The sequence below is a fragment of the Marmota marmota genome, unplaced genomic scaffold, assembly GCF_001458135.2.
Source record: "Marmota marmota marmota unplaced genomic scaffold, marMar, whole genome shotgun sequence".
NCBI lineage: Eukaryota > Metazoa > Chordata > Mammalia > Rodentia > Sciuridae > Marmota > Marmota marmota.
The window spans coordinates 14,190,099-14,202,626 of record NW_026000048.1 but is presented as its reverse complement, the minus strand read 5'-3'; the positions used below and the strand labels follow the sequence as shown (position 1 = coordinate 14,202,626).

The 12,528-nt window shown below is 35.5% G+C and overlaps 1 long non-coding RNA gene across 1 annotated transcript in view; it reads left to right on the top strand.

The window, feature by feature from the left end:
- Nucleotides 1-553, top strand: part of LOC125619566 — a 1,201-nt gene extending 648 nt beyond the window's left edge. Inside the window, exon 2 of the long non-coding RNA XR_007351101.1 lies at nt 168-553. This is a non-coding gene — a long non-coding RNA (uncharacterized LOC125619566). The remainder of the gene's footprint in view (nt 1-167) is intronic.
- The last annotated feature ends 11,975 nt before the right edge of the window (nt 554-12,528 follow it).

Genomic DNA, 12,528 nt, shown 5'->3' with positions numbered 1-12,528 from the left:
ACCGCCCCCTGCCCCCCACCCCCGTCTCTCCTTCCCATCTCGCCTGGGGGTCCTGGGAGGTGGCTCACCAGCTTGGGTCCCTGCCTCGCCGAAGTGGAGTAGTAGCTTGATGTGGCGGCGGTGTTTTTCACCTTGTCACCCTCATCCTCTCCCCCTCCCAAACACAGCCCTCCTCCCTTCCCCAGTCCTGCTGGTGCTGTTGAGGGTCATTTCTATCCTCACTGCAGCGGGGGACTGCTAGCTATTGTGTCTGATCAGCTGCCACCACCATCCTCAGGGAGAAAAGAAGAACAAAACCAAGAAGCTAAGGGGTGTGTCTATCTTTTCCTTCTTTCTTACACACTTATCTTCTGAAGACTCAGACACCTCTCCTCCCCTGCTCCTCGCCCACTGCCTCGGCTTCTGTTTCTTGTTGGGCGGGGGACAAAAAACACTCCCTGGGGTAGGAATACCTATGTCTCCGTTTTTTGGTCTTCCTTAGAGTGGAAGGCACCAATTAACAACTAAATCCTCACACTCAAAAATAAATAAATAAAAATTGACTAGCTCTTTTTGTTGTTGTTGTTTAGTTCTAAATTGACTAAATCATTTTTATGGCCTTGAAATTTGCGTGTTCCAGACAGCTGCTGAGCAAACTAGTCAGCCAATAACCAAGAATGAAAAAAAAAAAAAAAGGAATTAAAGTATAGGGAGGGCCTGCTTGTCAGTTGGTAATTTACTAAACAGCCCACTGGTCCATAGCACATCTAGTGCTGGATACTGTTGGATAAATTAACTAAAAGTGAATAGAAATGTAGGGTTCAAGTAGTTTACACTAGCAGGCATAGAGAATATGTCCAGAAAGGAAAAACAGATTAAAGCTCCTTTACAAATGCAAATGTGCATGTGTGCATAAAATGAGTGCCTAACAACTGAGGAGATTTGAACTATAAAGTTTTTGTAATAGAAATTGTTTTAAATGTTGACTTTGAAAAAGATTCTCAGTATGGTACTAGAAAATAAAATATTGGCCAAGAAAGGAGATGTTTGAAAAGGAAATAAAACACGTTTTAGGAATTATAGGAAAATAACAGAAAGAAGCAATGTTTCTATAAAAGATAGTAAAATACAAGAATCAAGATTATAACCCAGCTTCATCATTTACCATGTAACTTATGACAAATTATTACTTACCTGTATAAGTACTAGAACTGTCAAATAATAACAGTGATCGCCATGTAGATAACACTGCCTCCTGCTAGGTATTCCACTAAGCTTTTCATATAACTTAATGAGTGGGGTATGTGGTACAGCCAGGATTCAAGTCTGGCTCTAGAATCCATTCTTTTATCCAAAACAATATACTGCCCCTAACATGGTTTTTAATAACAATAGCAACTTAATTTTAGCTAACACTCAACTAAGTAATTACTAATTTTCATAGTCTATTAAGTACCAATTTAATTGTATCCCTGGGATAGGTATGCTTAAGATGTTGCAAAATTTAGAAATGTTTTTAAGAACCATTGTAACGTGCATTTTATGTATATTAGACTATCTGAATGGAGAAGCACAAAAACACAGAACTAAGATTTGAGAAACTGTGTCCTGGTCCTCTACTGGGGCATCTGAGTGTGACAGCACCTTCTACATCTTGCTGGGCTGAGATCACCAATGAGATAATAGATGCAAAGGAGCTTTAAAAATGTAACAATATTATTCTGGTCATTAAAGAACTAAGCCATTGTTAAATGTCAATTATTAAATTATTATGAAGCAAGAGTTTGTCCCATGTTCCCAATAGGAACCCTACACTTTATAACATTTTATTGATATTTCTTAAGAACATATTAACCCAGTTAAAAATTAGGTCTGCTCTTTTCTGAAGGCATAAGCAATAATAATATCTTAATAAATATATGAACTCTTTTTTAGATTCATTCTGAGTAGACCCATATGATGTGGCACCCTCAAATCATCTGGAAGTGGCAATCAACAACCAATAATTCTCCATTCCAAAGGCTGATGGTATAGTTGATAGAAAATGCAAACCTTTGGAATTCTACTCAGCTGCCCATCTTGGGCATTTCACTCATTAACACCTCCACCAGAGGGAGGGCAAGGGAAAGGAAAAGGAGCCAAACTTAAATCCTGTGACTACATGTTAACAGCTCCAATGAGAGATTTGGTGAAACAAAGTTTGAGGGTCACGGTAACTGAAAGGATACAACCAACTTTGGGTTTCATGGTCAATATCTTGACATTTTTCTTTATCCCAAATATCATAGATAAGCAAGGGCTAACGGTAATTCTGCCTTTGTTTACCTTAAATGGCTGATATTTTCCTCAACATTTGTGATTTCCTACCATCTAAATTCTTAGCATATCCCTTGAATTAGTCCTAGAAATTACTGATCCTATATTAATAACTACAAGACCAACTCGTACACTGTAATTCTTGCAACACAGGCAAGACATTTTTAAAGGTGGAAACTATATCCTCAAAACATGTTTGGACTTTGTTAATGATATAATAATATTATTTTGGTGAACCACTATCAAGGAAAAATGTCAAAGCCAGAAATAGAACCACAGTGTCCCAGCCTCTGGTCTGAGTTCATTCCATTATAATCTATGGATGATTTCTACTCTGAATATAGAAGCTGGCAATTCTAAGAAGCACAAGTGTTTGCCAGTGAATTCCACAAGTGAAATTCATAATTCAGGATGAAGTATTTGCAAAACTATGTGTCTGAAGTATTTAAGATCACTGACCCGCAGAGTAGCAAGCATTTTTGGGGTTTTAGGAAAACACTATGGACTTTATTTCTAACTCATACAATTCCAAGAAGACATATTATCTCCTCATATTTCTTTGAAAAACACTTTCACATTGAACTGAGTAGCCACAGAAATCCCACCTTACTTACAAGGCATTTAATAATTATAACCAAGAGGTAGGAACAGCCAGGCAGGGTTGGTGGTGGTGCACACTCATAATTCCAGCTCCCAGAGAGGCTGAAGCAGAAGAATTGCAAGTTTCAGGCCAACCAGGGCAAATAGTGAGATCCTATCTTAATTTTTTTTAATTAAAAAAAATTTTTAAAGAGATGATAGTAATTCTTCACAATAAAAAGTTCTAGGGTTCTTCCCTTATCACCTCTACTAGTTTAATATTCTGCATTTGCTAAATATATAACTTATTCTGTTCACATAATTATTATTTTTATAAACTTCTGAATTAATAAGTTCTGAATAAATAATAATGACAGTATTTAATTCAGTACATATAGTGCCTAGCAAAATGTGACACACAGTAAGTATTTTTGAATAATTTCTTTGCCTTCAGCTTATTATGATCTTTTCCACCTCTGGACTAAAGTACTAGTATTTATTTTTGTTTGTTGGCATCAATTAGTTACCTGGTCATACCCAATCTTGTATCATTACTTAATAGAATATTATCTCCTTTTCTATTAAGATTATAAACCTCCAGGGAAGATTTCTGGGGCTTTGACTTGTTTTCAGATACCCATAATATCTACCCCAACTTTTACACATAGAAATCACTACAAAATTATTCACAAAACAAATGATAATTGTGTCGCTGTTGTCATTATTAGCAATGGTATTTTTTAAAAATATTCTTAGCAGTGGTATTTTATTATTTGTGGTACTTTGGACAGAAGTGCCATCTTGTATCTCTTAACCTACCTTCACCTCTGATGACTGAGCTGTTTCTTGGTCACAACACTGTCATAAAATTTAATATCACTTGCATTTGGGTAGTAATTACAAAATTTCAACCTATAGTTGAAATTAATACTGTATTCAGTATTTTCTTCTGGATTCAATAATGGTTCAGCACCCAAATCCCCATACTTAAAATTTAGTGGTAAGATGGTCATAGAAAACAGTATTATTAAGAGTTGATTTCTATATTTTAAGGAAAAAAACATGACTGAAAAAAGGGGCAACTTTTATTTTACCCAAAGAATCATGATTTTCATTTATCGTTACTTTAATTTTTCTTAAAAATATGAGGTCAGTTCTTTAAGTGTTTCCACCCACCCACCTAAATAGGAGCAGGAACATCCTGTGAAAATTCTGTGTAATCTGGGTAGAAACCCACATTACAAATACAGAACTGAAATATGTTTTTATCATCTTGGACAAGAATGCTAAATTCTAACCATTCTAATTAGGAAACTGTGGTAGCATTTGATTTTTAGTATTATAGGCCTAATCTAGAGTAACCAGATTTTTCTCAGCATAATTTTGAAAAAGAAAAAGTCAAGGTCTTCCCTTTCCTTTCATCTTCATGGGACAGAAGTAGAAAAGACATCTCAAGACTTCTCCATTCCTTGAGGCAATGATACTCTGGGAATCTTTCAATATTCTCTAGCATGGTACATTGTGTTCCTCTATTCCTATAATTGCCTGCATTCCTCAACTAATCCAAAAATCAACTCACCAAAGGTTCTTCCTTCAGATAGGAAAAGATTGCATGATAATATGTGGCAATTCACATCTGGGCTTAGGAAGGATAGAAGCAGGCTTGCATAATTTTTCCCCTAAAAAATTTTTTCAATTATATTTTAATTTTTTAAAATTGCAACATAAAAAAATAAACATGCAAATTGCATAGGACCCAATCTTATACCACATTTTATGAATTCATTCTCTTGTCTTCTTCCAGTTGCCCTGTATAGCTCCTCATTGGTTGAATCCAACAGGAGGCCTGAGACATTGAAAGATAATTCATCTACTCTGTTTTATGTATAAATAGAAAATCTAGGGCTGGGATTGTGGATCAGCGGTAGAGCGCTTGCCTGGCACATGCAAGGCCCTGGGTTCGAGCCTCAGCACCACATAAGAATAAATAAATAAAATGGAGGCATTGTGTCTATCTACAACTAAAAAAAAATAATAATAATTTTTTAAATAGAAAATCTAGTTAGCAAATCCTGATTTTAAAAAAAATGAATGAAAAGGAAATAAAGGGCTGATGGAAACATTTTAAATTGCAGGCAGGAAAGATGAAATAAAGTAGCATATTATTCTAAAGGGCAAGAAAGAATGTATTATGGAGGAAGATTAATCCTAGTAAACAGAAAAAAAAATAGACACAAATGTTTCACACTCTGAGAAATAAAATACATCAAAAGTGAAATCCCAAGGGACTATAATGAGCCTTAGAAGAGCTAAGAGAATGGTCCATACCTTTAATCCCAGTGGCTCAGGAGGCTGAGGTAAGAGGATCACAAGTTCCTCAGTGAGGCCCTAAGCAACTTAGTAAGACCCTGTCTCAAAATAAAAAACAAAAAGGGCTGGGGATGTGGCTCAGTGGTTAAGCACCCCTGAGTTCAATCCCCAGTACAAAATAAGAAGAAGAGGAGGAGGAGCAAGAAGAGGAGCAAGAGCAGGAGGAAGTACTAAGAGAAGATATTAAGAGGAAAAAAGCATACCACTGCAGTAATGATAAATGAATTAGAAATAAGAAAGGATAAGAAACAGGTAGCAGAAAACAGGGGAATGGATGACAAGTTTTTTAAAACCACATAAAATATAAAGGTAAAGGAGATTAGACAGGAGATAATTAGACAGGAGATGAAAATATGGGTAGATCAGACAGGATATTAGACAACTGGTATGGGTGAAAATCTGATTTAGAGAAATTTAGGTCTCTGACAAAGAGTTTAGAGCTAGTAAAACTCAAAAAAAAAAAAAAAAAAAGCAAAATATGGCACATTGCTATATGTCCCCCAATATCTGTTCTGTCCTTTCATAATAATAACATTTTATTGGGCACTTGGTTAACAAGCTAGGCTTTATTCCTAGCCTTCCTTCTAATTAGGTGTGGCCTTTAGACTAAGTTCTAGGCAATGAAATGTGGGCAGGAATGATTGTGGGTCACTCTAGAGTTCTTCCCTTAAAAGGATTATATCTGTGCTTCCCCAGACCTTTCCCCCACTTCACAGTGGCTGGTGATAAGGTTGCCAGGTTTAACAAATAAAAATAAAGAGGCCCAGTTCGACTTAAATTTTAGATAAATAACAAATCTGTAGTGTATGTTTTTCAACAAATAACTTTTTAGTGTAAGTCTTGTGCAATAATTGAGACATACTGAATTTATTTGTTATTTACCTGACATTCAAATTGAACTGGATATCCAATATTTCATCTGGGAATCCAACTACCAATAGCGAGAACTGGAATATCTGCTTTTGACCAGAAAAGAAAGCTCTCTGTCAAAGAAAATAGAACTATCCCAACAGACCTGACCTGTCCACTTCTGATTGTTCCTTGAAAAGGAAGTAACTTTCTACATAGTCAGTTTTTTACATAATAAGTACAATAGTATTTTTAAAGTCTCTTTGGTACAGGAGCTTGGTTTGTCCTAATTGAATGTGAAGACTTTCTTGCAATTTCAAGATTAAGTGGATTTACCATGTTTCAAGAATTATTAAAAGGGCCGGACACGGTAGTGGATTCCTGTAATCCCAGTGGCTCAGGAGGATGAGACAGGAGGATTGCAAGCTCAAAGCCAGACTCAGCAAATCGAGTTGCTGAGCAACTCAATGAGGCCCTGTCTCTAAATAAAATACAAAATAGGGCTGGGGATGCGGCTCAGTGGTCAAGTGACTCTGAGTTCAATCTCCAGACTGCCCTCCCCCGCCAAAAAAAAATAGTACTTGAGGGAAATTATTAAATGAAGTGTATGAAAAGGATTCGTACAAGCAAATCACCTAAAACAGGGGTTGGCAAACTATGGCACACAGACCAAATCTGGTCTGCCATTTGTTTTTGTAAATAAAGTTGTATGGGGAGCCAGCCACACTCGCTCTTTTATGTGTTGTTTACTGCTGCATTAGTACCACAGTAGCAGAGTTGAGTACTTGCTACTGAAAAACACATGGCCTGCAAAACCTAATGTATTTTCTATCTGGCCCTTTACAGAAGAAGTTTGCCAACCCCTGACCAGAAAGAAAAACAGTACTGACCTCAGAATTCTTCTCAACATTAATTGATGCAAAAAGTTTGGAAGGGAAAAAATGTGGCTTAAAAAATCAAAACTTTATGGTCATTCATATTTAAAAGTAGCTGAGAGACATTTTCAAATATGTAAAAATTCAGGAAATACATCACCTTTCTCCAAATGATGGTATGATCTACTAAAAGATGATTCTGAAGGACTGATAGTGAAATTAAAACAACTGTGATTATTATTGTGATGCTACAGAATATGAATGACATAAAATCTTGAGAGCAAAACACAATGAAAAATAGAAAAGTACTAGGATAAAAGTAGGAACATAAACTGAGTGGTGGGAGTGAAGGAAACGTAGAAAAATATTAATTTCTTTAATTTATTCATTGGCTATAGGGGATTATGGGAAAATGCTCTTAAACTGTTCGAGCTGTCTTAAGTAATGGTTGAGTGATGAAATAATTAGAAATTAAATTTAAAAGACAAGGCACAGACTCTCAAAAGATAAAAATCAGGATATAAATCTTGATAGATTATGTGCAACTGATATAATCTATCAAGATTTATATCCAGACTTTCTAAAGAGGCCCTATAAACCACATGAATAAAATAGAAAAGCTAAATACAAAAGAGAAAATACAAAGGACCACTAAATGTAATGAAAGATGTTCCATATCACTGGAATTAGGATAATACAAATTAAAATAAGATCATTTTGAACCTGTTAGACTGGCAAAAATAAGTCATAAAATCGAATGTTGAAGTGTTGATACAAACAGAAGCTCTATACACTTCAGGTGGGAAATACAAATTCGTAAAATCAGCATATGACACTTCTAGTTGTTCAAGCACCAAATTCTGAATTCTGTGCAACATCTGAAATGAATATTATCTCCATCTCAATATCCAGTAGGGATCTAAAACTTAAAATCTCCTAATCTACTCTTCCCACATTGAATGGCAATTTGTTCATCTGGTTGCTGAAAACCCAAAATTTTGAGGCAACCTTGACCTCTCTTCTTCATCAGACAGCTGTCATCTCTAACATCAAATTAGATCCATAATCCTTTACCTCCACAGCTGTCACTTAAGTCCCAGCCAAGTCATCTATCACCTGGATTAAGATGACAGCCTTTAATTAGTCTTCTGGCTTCTGTCCTTCTCTTTACTAGTGTCTACTCTCAGCAGAGTAGCCAGGGAAACCCTTTTAGAACCTTAATCAGATCATGTCACTTTGCTTACAATCCTCTAAATGGCTTCCCATTTCACTCAGACAAAAAGCCAACATCCTTAGAACAGTTTACATTGGCCTATGTGGTGCACCTCCAGGCTACTCCTGTCAGCTTGCTTGTGTTCCTCCAACACCCTGGGCTAACTCCCACCACACCTACTCCCACCACACCTACTGTTTGCAGCTGTTCTTCCTGCTGATTAGAATAAGAATCCCCCAAGTATCCACCCGGGCCTCCTTCATTCAAGCTTTTGCTTAAAGCTCACTTTGTTAAACAGATGTTCCCTGATCACCCTACTTAAAATAGCAGTGCTTCTATCTTTACCCCCTCCAACCCAACAGCTTTCTCTCTCTCTACCTGAATTAACTTTCCATTGCTGTAACAAATACCTGAGGTAATCAACTTAAAGGGAGGAAATGGTTTATTTCGGCTTGGGCTTTCAGAGGTTTGAGTTGCTTCCCCCTATTGCTTTCGGCCTGTGCTGGCATATAGTACCACATGGCGGGAGTGTGTCTGTGGAGGCAACAGGGAAGTGGAAAAGAGAGGAAGGGGTTGGGTTCCCAATATCCCCCTCAAAAGTACACCCTGGTATTCTAACTTCCTTCCAAGAAACCCTATCTCTAAAAAGGTTTCACTGCCTTCCACCAGCACCACAGGCTGGAAACCAAGGCTTTAGCACATGGGCCCATGGGGGACATTTAAGATCCAAACCATAAAACCATGCTTTTTGCTTTAATTTTTCAAAACACTATTGCTACTTGGTGTTTACATTTATTTTTATTGTCCATCTTCCCAATCTAGATGTAATCCTCAGGAGAACAGGAAATAAGTCTCTTATATATTGTTATACCCCCAGTTCTTAGAATAGATCCTGACATATTCTACATACCCAATAAATCACATGTTGAGAAGGGAATGAAAAATCACTTTGGAAAGCACATTTAAGTTTGGACCTTAAATGTCCCCCATAGGCCCAGATGTTAAAATATAGTAGCTAGAAAAGTTGAGGATTCCCACATCCTACTAGAAAAAAATTCTACTTCTGACTGTCCATCCAGAAAAATTGTCCTGTCTATATATACTACCACATGTGTATAAAGTAGCCCCTTCTAAAAAAGAATAATCAATTCTTCTGTAAGTAAATGGATAAAATAGGCTTTGTGTAGGCAGTGTGAATTTATTTAACAGTTAAAATGAATGAACATATCAATTTTTTTTATATTGAAGAGAATTTTATTATTCAGTACATTTCAGTGCATTTGCAGATGGTGAAACTGACTTTGGTTATTCAATCCATAATTCAGGATACAAAACTCAGGGGAAAAACTATACTAGTATATTTAGTGGTACCCAAAATGAAATCTTCATTATGTTTACTCAAATAAGTAATTACAAAATCAACAGTCCAGAAATAAACAAACTAAAAATATATCTACCTCCATGTCATATACATAATTACTTCTATGAATATTTTGTGTGTGCTATGAGTCCCAGCTTTCAAGTATGTTGTCATTAACTTATCATTTTTGCTTGCAGAATGACTGATTGGTAAGAATTTGCAGTTATCCAGAAGGCAGAGCAATAAACAGAATATCTCCAACACTCATGGTTCGGAGTAGGCATGAAGGGGATGGGTAAATGTAGATTAAACCTGAGAGGTGCTTGGCGCTCTGAGATGTATAAATGTTATGCTTTGTTGCTTTTTTGTTTTGTTTTGTTTTGTTTCCAGTGCTGGGGATTGAACCCAGGGCTTCACACTTGCTAGGCTTGTGCTCTATAGGAATATATCAAAAGAATGATCCTGAGTAAAAAAACAAAGTGAGAGCAACTTGATAATGCATATGTGTCCATACATGTTTTATTTATAAATATATATATTTATTTATATATATATACACACACACACAATCTATCTATATATCTATCTATATAAAGAATATATATATATATATATATATATATATATATATATATATATGTTTTAAAAGTACAAAAATCACAGAATGGGGGCTGGGGTTGTAACTCAGAGGTGGAGCACTTGCCTGACATGGGTGCCGCACTGGGTTCAATTCTCAGCACCTCATAAACATAAATGAATAAAATAACGGTCCATCAACAACTAAAAAATACATATATTAAAAAAAATCACGGAATAATTCACATTACCTTCAGAAGGGAGGAAGGAAGCAAAGAAAAGAGAATGCGGGAGTGAGACTAGAGCTCTAACACTTTAGTTTTTTTTTTTTTAGTTAAAAGTTCTGAGAACATGAACATATTTTATAACTTGCATATGATATATTTTATCCATAGTATATGATTATATACTACAGTCTCTCTATTCCACAACACAAACTAAAACCAGAAACTGGTAATAGCATTTGTCTTTAGGGCATGGAACTGGGAATAGGAAAGAGAAGGGAAGAAGTACTGTGATTAGCATTTGGAGTTTTTGTTTATCTGTTTATGAGAAAGCATTGTTTCTATTTTATAAGGACAAGTTTAAAATGATTTTCTTCAGTCCTTGTTTTGTCACATCAAGTAGACAGAAAAATAAAAATTTACTGAAGACATAAATGACATAATCAACAAGTTTAAATTAATAACCTACTAGACTCTCCTGTACAAAATAAAGGACTACTTTCTTTCTAGGCCTCCATGAAATCATGGTAAGAATAAACAATATATCAAGCCATATGAAGACTTTAATAAATTCTAAAATGTAAAAGTTGTGTAACATATTTTTGCCATATACAACCAGTAGATAAAACTAGAAGCAATGCTCCAACTCCTAAACAACTCTCACATTATTATTTTGATTGAAACCAAAATATTTGTCAAAATATTAACAAAAGGCCAGATATGGTGACACACATCTGTAATCCCAGTGGCTTGGGAGGCTTAGGAAGACGGAGTACAAGTTCAAAGCCAGCCTGAGCAACTAAGCAAGGCTCTAAGCAACTTAGCGAGACCCTATCTCAAAATTTAAAAAAAAAAAAATTTAAAGAGGGACTGGGGATGTGACTTAGTGGTTAAGCATCCCTGGGCTCAATCCCTGGTACCATAAAAATTAACAAAAGGAGGATGAGAATGGTAGTTAACAAAGCCTGATGATAGTGACCAAAGCCATACTCATAAGAAAACTTAGAACCTCATACCTTTTCATTATCAAGAAAGAAAAATAAATAAATTATTTTTAACAATCAAGAAATTAGAATTAAAAAGTCAAACCCATGGAAAGAAGAAAGAAGGAATTAAAAGAACTAAAATGCCAAAGCAAATAATTGGAAAGCAAAAGGCAGAAAAAATACAAATAAGTATTTTATAATAAAAGCAATAACAGACAGATCATTGAAATATTAAATAAGAAAAAAAGGAAGACAACACCAATATGTGAAAATAAGAATGAGAGAGCTGGGGTTGTGGCTCAGTGGTAGAGCACTTGACTAGCATAGTGTGAGGCACTGGGTTCAATTCTCAGCACCACATATAAATAAATAAAATAAAGATCCATTGACAACTAAACAATATTAAAAAAAAAGAAAAGAATAATGAGAAATAAAAATGAAAACCACAGATACAAAGGAAAAATAAAAGAAGTCAAAGCAAGTACAGTACTTGGTATGTTAGGCTTTCCATGTCTGTGTGTTTATCATCCCTAGATTCAACTGGCTGGATTGAAAAAAATCTCATCATTATGGATGTGTACTATGTAGTGAGGCCTACGATGGCTACGTCTGAATAAAACAGGTACAGATTTTCTTTTCTTGTCATTACTCCCTAAACAACACAGTATAACGGTTTACCTTTAAGGTATTATAAGTAACCTGGGGATGATTTAACATATACTGGAGACTGCATGTAGGCTAAATCAGACACTATTTATATGAGACTTGAGCTTCCATGGATTTTGGTATCTACAGAAGTTGGGGAGGGAGCAGTCCTGGAACCAATCCCTCTGCTGATAGCAAGGGATAACTATACATGTTTATATATCTGAAAATCAGGAAGACATAACTCGCAAAAGTTGACTCAGAACAAAGCATGCTTAAAGAAACCAACCACAGTTGGAGAAAAATTAGGGAATTTCTTGAAGAATTACCTTTCAGAGAGTATCATACCAAGAGACTTGCTGGGAGAAAGAAATTTTTTCCCACCAGATCTTTAATTCTTATGCAATTTAAAAATGGTCCCGGGGCCTAATTAAAGAAAAGTTTCCAAAACATTTTTTTTTAAAGCCTGGATGATAAATATATGATAAAAAAAGAAAATTGGGAGACAATTTCACATGTGAATATTGGTTTTATATATATATATACTGTCTCTTAT